Raw genomic sequence first — 8,353 nt, 5'->3', positions numbered from 1 at the left:
TCCAAATTCCAGGTGTTTCCTCACTTTATTTGAAATGAACGATAGCATCGGTTGCACACTGGCAGCCGATGCTACCTTTCCTTTCTTTGCCTCTCAAGGAGTCGGGTTGGAGCTAAAATTGTCACCATCTTCTGTTGTTTTTACTGTGTGCTTGTAGGTGTTCTTCTTCTTCTTCACCACTTGTGGACCGACTAAAACTCTTGTGCGTATTTGCTGCCCCCTTCACTTCCGGAAGAATTGCAACGGTATCTTCATTACGAGCACTACCAACACTACTGCAGAAAAACAAGTACCGTCACGTTTTAAGAATGTTGGTACCGACTTGGTACCATAGTATCGGTTCTTATGACATCCCTAGTCCCAATAAGGGTGTGTTCCAGGGATAGACTCCAAATCCACAGTGACCCTGACCAGGACAAAACTTACTTATTTTACACTTACTGAAAATGAATGAATGAAAGAAAAGTCAGAGTTGGACATGTAATGCAGAACTGCTGGAATGATGTATACATACTTGAGGATGGTTTTGTCAGAATACCTTTTGTAAAATACAGTATGTATGTAACACATAATACATGCAGCAATAGTCGCATCTAGCATTTTTGGCCTGCTTTTCAGAATTAGCAGATGGTTCCCCTTGTTGCATACACCGAATAAGCCTTCCCTTGTACACAGCACAATATACCCACCCCTTTTTCGCTAGCTGAGTCGGCTGTAGCCAACAGGTAGTAAGCTACACTACAAGCTGCTAAGAAAAAGTGGCTAACTACAGTGAAGCTTCTATGTGTTTGTTTTCTTTTCAGTTATGCTACTTTGTCAAAATGAAGAAAAGCTAGGATAATTACCTGAGGTCGGCTATCATGCTCTGTGGAAACAGTGAGGTATTTTGATAAGTCATTGCCTCATCACATTCATTCCACAGAAAATACTCAGCTCTTAATGCTAGCACCCTTGTTACTTAACCAGATAGCTAATCAACAACAATTTATTTATTTATTTTAAAGAAGAAGGAGAAGATAACAACCTGCCTACTTTTATGTGCATTCTTATACTGGTACTTAAATTTCTGGATGTTGAGAGTATTTATAATTCTAGTGTATGTAGTCTACAAACAAACATACATTGCCATACGGATATTTCATGCTCATAAACTTTGACAAACATGGTAATGGACATTTGACTAGTACACTAGTAGATACTCCTCTGTAGTTATAGTAGCATGATGCTGTTATTCCGTACGCTTAGTGGCTTAGTGGTCAGCACACCTGCCTCACACCTCTTGGGTTGGGGGTTTGAATCCTGACCCCACCCTGTGTGTGTGCGGTGTTAGCATGTTCTTCTCATGCTTCGTGGGGTTTCCTCTGCCAGTCAAAAAACTTTTATCTATTTTCTCCCCAATGTGTTGACCTGCCTGTTCACACCCGCAAGCCCTTCCTTGTCGTATGGCAGCCACCAACCAGGGAGGGTGAGGGCTAACACATGCTTGCTCCAAGACATGTGAAGCCAGCCAACCACATCTTTTCAAACTATTCCATTACAGAGCAGCATTAGACACTCAGAGGAAAGCGCTACCTACCGTCTTTTGCATACATGAGCTCATAGACGCCCATGATGGGCTAATGTCACTGTGATTCACAGGGGAGTTAGAGTATCCCATCCCTCTCACCCAGACAGCATGGCCAGTTTTACTTTCTTGGCAACACTGCAGATAGGCTGCTTGAATCTATAATCTAGGCAGGAAAGAAATCAGCCCTAGCTTCACGTCTTCATACTAGTCTGTTTATTTTTCTTACAACCTTTGATAATGGTGTTGTTTTGGGTTCCACACCAGTCCAAAATAATCCACCTTAAGAACAAGACAGGGAAGGCTATGCCCTACCAACCCAAATATACCAGCTTCCCCTGGTTTTGGGCACCTTACAATCTGCAAGAGCTTGGACAGCAAGTCTTCAATTCTCATACCACTGGATCTGTGTTCAGTTTTTTGGTGCTGTAAACCATTACTCTACAACTGGCATCACAGGAATTGCACTCAGACAAATCACCCCATAACTCTTAAGAATATCCTACAAGGGATTATGGCAATTTGAGGACTCCAAGTCACAGTGATTGATGATTGCTATCCCTCAAGGATCTATGCCTCACATAAATATCACGTGTGGACTTTTCATGTGGAACCTTCGGGAACATGACCCCATTATAATGTAGCATCAGTCATTCATTCTCATGGCTTCCTTTATCATTGCTATGGTGATAATATTCAACTCTACCTGTCCTTGAGACCTTCAAATCAAAGTTCTGACAACAGAGCTTTATGTTTTCCTGGTCACTCTGTCCAAAACGCCATCATCACTAAGCTTGGCTCTTGTCATTAATACCAACAAGGTCTTCCGGTGACCTTGGGTTAGCAATCACTGAGCAGCTTGACTCCACAAAGTATATTTCAGAGATCTTTCTATCTTATAGATTTGCTCTGCATAACATCAAATAGACAGAACCTATTCTTCTCTGGAAGACACCGGATATTACGATTTGGTTATTGAGCTAATGACAAAAGCTTATGAATGAAGCGCATAATGAAATGTGGACATTGTTATGATGTTGAGGATGTAACATATAAGAACATTATGAGTAAAAGTCTCCATGTGAGAAAAGCTTGTATACACATTGGTGCAGCATGGTGGTGCAGAAGGGTAATGTTACTGTCTCACAGCTCCAGGGTCCCTGGTTCAATCGGTTTGAGCTCAGGTTACTGCCTATACAGTTACACATGTTCTGTCTCTGTGTGGGTTTCCTCAGAGTTCTCCAGTTTCCTCCCACCTCCCAAAACTGGTAGGTGAATTGGATTTTTGTACTTTTTTGTAGACAAAAAAACAAAGTGCTGCAATTGGAAGATTATATGATCATGTTCTCTCCTACATTTGTTACCTCTCTTGCTGATTCCTTCTTTCCATTTTTTTTTTTTACTTCTACTTTATGTTATATTTGATATTTTGTATTTTTCATCGAGTTAGGTGGGACGGATCACTGGACCAACCTCTAATTGCTGAGGGGGACTGGGGCTTCTTTTTTTTTTTTTTTTTGCTATATTTATGATCTTCTGGCCTGGTCTATTGAGATTTTTGTTGCAATACATTTTGCCTTTTTAATTTTTTCCACACTCGGTTGCAGTCCAGTTATCACAAGAATAGCCTGAGACTTGTTCTCCGCCTTGCGCCCTGAGTGGGAGAGGCTCCAGGCTCCCCCATGACCCTGTGTAGGATAAGCAGTATGGAAAATGGATGGATGTAGTACTTTTAACAATTTATAGTGACATCACTTACATTACACTAGCTATAAACAGTTATTCCCTCAATAAAACAAACAAACATACAAAAAACAGCTTGTCATATTAACTCACAAAAGCCCTCTTGTGAAAATGTTCCCATTTGTGGAGAACTTGCTGACTGACACTGGAGACTCCTTCCCTAAATCTACATCTACTACATCTACTTACACAAAGCTTCACCATATCAATGATTTAATGTTTTCTTTGGTTAAATAACAAAATCTGTCTATTATTATTATTATTATTATTATTATTATTATTATTATTATTATTATTATTAGATTATGTAGCTCATACACCATACAAGTCCCTTGTATTAGCTGTTGCGATAGAAACAATAATGCATTAGAACCAGTGCATTAATATACTGTAAACCTCCGAATTGCTTTACAGCCGGAACTACTGTCAGAACCATGTTGTTTTAGAAAATTAAACATCTTCTAAGCAAATCAGATTCAAGAATTCAATAGAATTTTACAGTAGTATAAAATAAATTAGTATTGTACTGTACTTAACAAATATTTTTAAACCCAAAGTACAGCCTTTCAGTGTAAGAGCCATACTTAGATTTGCTAGCTTCAATTACCTGTGCTGATAAACCTGTGAATGTGGAGTGAGTGTAATTTAGGGTTCATTTACCGTGGAAAGCAGTGACGCATAGAAATGCATCACTGCTCACAGTGCTCAGTGAATGCAGTAATATAGCACAAGGTGAGTTCGAAAATTCCACAGTTCTTTATCACAGCTCAGCAGCCTTATCCAACTAGAAAGACAACCAGCATAGTGTGCTATAATGGATTCTCACACAATACATGTGATATTTTATCTGATTTTTTTTTTTTCCATTTTATGACTGTGTCTCATAGGTGAAATATTTTGTGGTGTCTTAAATGATATCTAATTCCTACAGAAATGTATTGATCCAAGGAGCTGATGTATTCCAGAGCAGATTAGATGTTGGAGGAGGTGTGGCCTGGTGAGGCCGGCCTAGTCACTGAAAGCAAGACCTAGTCAATTAGTACGTTTACACAATAATCCAATATTAACCCGATTAAGACAATACTCTGATTAAGAAACTATCATGTAGACAGTAATTTTTTATTACCTTAATCCAACTAAAGTCATACTCGAAGTAAACACAAATCTAGTTAAGATGTGGAGTATTCCTGTTTTAGATGCATTATCGATGTTCATTACAGACATGTAAACACCTTAATCACACTATTAACCTCGTGTGGGAGTTCTCACCACATTTTGCGACAGGACACGTACACACACGGCAGTGCTCAACCGTTTGACGGCAAACAAGAGAGCACGGTTGCGTCCGAAACCGCATATTTATCTACTATATAGTAGGTGAAATACATGTATATCGGCTACTATATAGGAAGTAAGTACACAGTTTCGGACGCAGCCCACGGCTTCAAGCAGCCGTCTATTTGCATGTACAGCGTGACAAATAATTGACTGCACTTGATGCTTTCGTAAAATTAAAAATGAAACACCCAAAACTGTATACGGTTCCATAACAAAGACGAAGTGTACGTCGATACGTGAAATTCTGGAGGGAACGTCGGACGGCGTGGCACGGTGACGTAATGACGTGTGCTGTTAATCGATCTATGTTCTATAAGCTGTAAAACAGGAACATGAAAGGAGTATTCTAAAAGCGACTCATGTAAACACCTTAATCACAATATTGTCTTATTCAGAATAAGGTCAATAACTAGATTATTGTTATCCATGTAAACGTAGTCAGTTCGTCTTCGTTATGGTACCGTATATAGTTTGGGGTGTTTCATTTATAATTTTATGAAAGCTACAAGTTCAATTAATTATTTGACATGCTATACGTGCTAATAGACGACTGCTTGAAGCCGTGGGCTGCATCTAAAACCTCGTACTTACCTACAGTATAGTTGCCAAAATACATGTATTTCGCCTACTATATAGTAGGTAAGTACGTGGTTTGGGACGCAGCTGTGCTCTCTTGTTTGCGATCAAATGGTTGAGCACTGTCGTGTGTACGTGTCCTGTCGCAAAATGCAGTGAAAACTCCCACATGACGTTAATAGCGTGATTAAGGTGTGTACATGTCTGTAATACATGTCGATAATGCGACTAAAACAGGAATACTCCACACGTCTTAATTCCATTTGTGTTTACTTCGAGTATGACTTTAGTTGGATTAAGGTCATCAATAATCGCTGTTTACATGGTAGTTTAATCAGAGTATCGTCTTAATCGGGTTAATATCAGATTATTGTTGTCCATGTAAACATACTGAGTGATGAGTGCAAATAGTATCGATTAACTGCATATCGTATGCAGGCAAGTGTTGTGAACTTTGCCATCAAGCTACATCTAAAAAAAACAAAAATTTTGGACATGCTCGAAATATCTGGCCTAGTCAATTGGGAATCTTATTTTTCATCAGAGCTCTTCCTTTGTAGAAAGATTTTATCACTTAAAATGTAATATAGATCTGCAACGTTGTCAGTGGACCAAAGCTCAACCACTTGAAAAGGTCAGCTGCTAAATTATTGTGTGCATACTCATAAACAGTGTTTCAGGCTCCAAATTTCCCCTTTCTATCGCTATATCTGCTCCACAGTAAGGTGTCAATGCTAAATTCAGCCTGTCACAGTCAACTTCTCACCTGCTTTAATTAGCAAGCTTCTGGAGAGCCTTTTTTAGGTTTAAATTTACACTCTGCTCTCAGCATCCTCTGGTGTTTCCAGCACCTATTTTTTTCCCTCAACAGTTTCTTCTCAGTCTCTGATGTGTTGCCAAATTTTGCCACAGCAATCCACTTGGAAATTATTACACACCTGACTGACTGTCACATGATTATCCAAACTTTCTTTGGAAACCGAATTTGAAACCTGCTTATCAATCGGACACATTTGTCGCAGCCTAAAATAACACCAAGACTGCTAGGAGAAAGCATGTGAAATATGCATAGGGCTACAATTTAAAATGTATTGCATAAACTTAGTTAGGTCTGAGAAGGACAGTAGATGTTAACTTTAGGTGGCTGGTTTAAAATGGAGTTTATGGAGCGGCCACAGTTCAACCAAGACTAGGAGTCTTGAGTTTACATCATTGTCCACCCAGCAAAAACTCATTGAAAAGAAAGCTTTGCCAATGTCTCAACAATGATGAGATTTGTTTGAAAAGTGAAAGGTGAAAAATCATCTTTTTCAGGACGTTGACGTCCATCCATTGGACCAAATGAGACAGACTAAACAGAGCCCAATTTTCAACAACTAATTTTGGGCTAAATAAAGGCCATGACACAGATTTAGCCCAAAATACAATGTCCATGGATGTATGGTGCTTGGTGGGTGGAAGAGAATGACATGAGTGAGCCTGCACATAGAAGGGTACAAAAGAAACTGTCCTGATCTGCCATGCCTTGGCCCTTAATATGACACAACCTAACTGCTCCTGGAGCAACCCTACTCTCTGACCCTATACCTTTCTTGACGTGAGAAGAGATTTTAGGATATTCATTCATTCGTCTTCAATAAGGGTCAGGGTTGCAACAGTTCAGGAACCTATCTTGGGAACACAGGGCTCAAAGCAGGAATACACTCTTGATCCTACACCCTGCTAATCACAAGACAATTTAGAGTAGTTATTTCACCTACTGACATGTTTTTGGGACGTCAGAGGAAGTTGGAGAAAACCTGTAGGAGAACATAGAAAGACAGTTTGCCAAGCTCCAGATCAAACCAAGGACCCTGGAGTTGCGTATCAGCAATGTTACTCACTTCACCACCAAATCTGAAGAACCAAAGTCTATCCCTATTTAGTGATACACTAGTCAAATTAAGCTTCGATAATGGGTGTAGCCTTTGATTTTAGACTTTGGACATTTGTTCAAAGGCATCAAAAGAACACTAGTTTTAAAGAGAACCTTGGAAAACTCTTCACAGTGTTTGCCTCTGAGTAACCATGCAAGTTCCCAGTGCTGCACACACCCTTTGATGAATAGTTGCCCAATGTCATTAAAAAGTTGTGTGCAACATATTTTCATTCCGAATGCCAGGAACTGCCATGCATTATGAGCCTACATATTATAGATCTCTCCCAGCCGAGAGACACATTCACTCATAATTACATCCGTTTGGAATAATCAGAGGCCCCCCCCCCCCTTTATTTAGCATGGGGGGAATTACATTTCTTATTTGCTTTTAAAGCCTTCAACTTCTTCTCGCCCATAATTGACCCTGTAACAAAAGCCCAGTGGACCAGCTTTCATCCAAGTGCAAAAACTAATTAAGCAAAACGAATGATTATATGTGTCTGTGTGAGAGACAATGTAGGAACGTGAGAAGGGGAAAGAGATTGTGGGTTTTGTGTTTTTGTGTCTGCAGAAGATCAGAGAATTCTATTAGATTTGAGTGGTTCTCATGTAGACTGATCAAAATTTCTGAGAAAGTATTAAGAAAATATTTTACTTCGCTACATACTGTATGCGCATAGTAATTCTATCTGTCCTAATTTACAGTAATGTCTATTTTGATGAAACTAAAACTAGCTGTTTGGAAATGTAAACAAATTAAGCCCCTCCATGTTGAGTTTCATTCAAGGCACACACCCAAAATGTTAGCACCTCACCAAGAATATTGGAAAAACATCACCAAGTGTTCAGTTTCATTGAGCCTGTGCCCACTCAGTCCTCAGATTCCTGTTCTTGGCTGGTAGAAGTGGAACCCAGTGTGGTCTTCTGCTGTTGTAGCCTATCCACCTCAAGGTTTTATGTTTTGTGCATGCTGAGATGCTTTTCTGATCAACACAGTGGTTATTTGAATTTCCATAGCCTTTCTGTCAAATCAAATCAATCTGGCCATTCTACTCTGACCTCACTCATTAAGTTAAGTCAAGTCAAGTGGCTTTATTGTCATTTCAACCATATATACAGCTGGTACAGTACACAATGAAATGAATCAAAGATCTTCCAGCATCAGGGCGCTACATACAAAACAACATAGTGAGACTATACAGGACTAACTAAGA

Source organism: Ictalurus punctatus, chromosome 20 (genome assembly GCF_001660625.3).
Source record: "Ictalurus punctatus breed USDA103 chromosome 20, Coco_2.0, whole genome shotgun sequence".
NCBI lineage: Eukaryota > Metazoa > Chordata > Actinopteri > Siluriformes > Ictaluridae > Ictalurus > Ictalurus punctatus.
Note: the sequence above shows the minus strand (reverse complement) of the source record.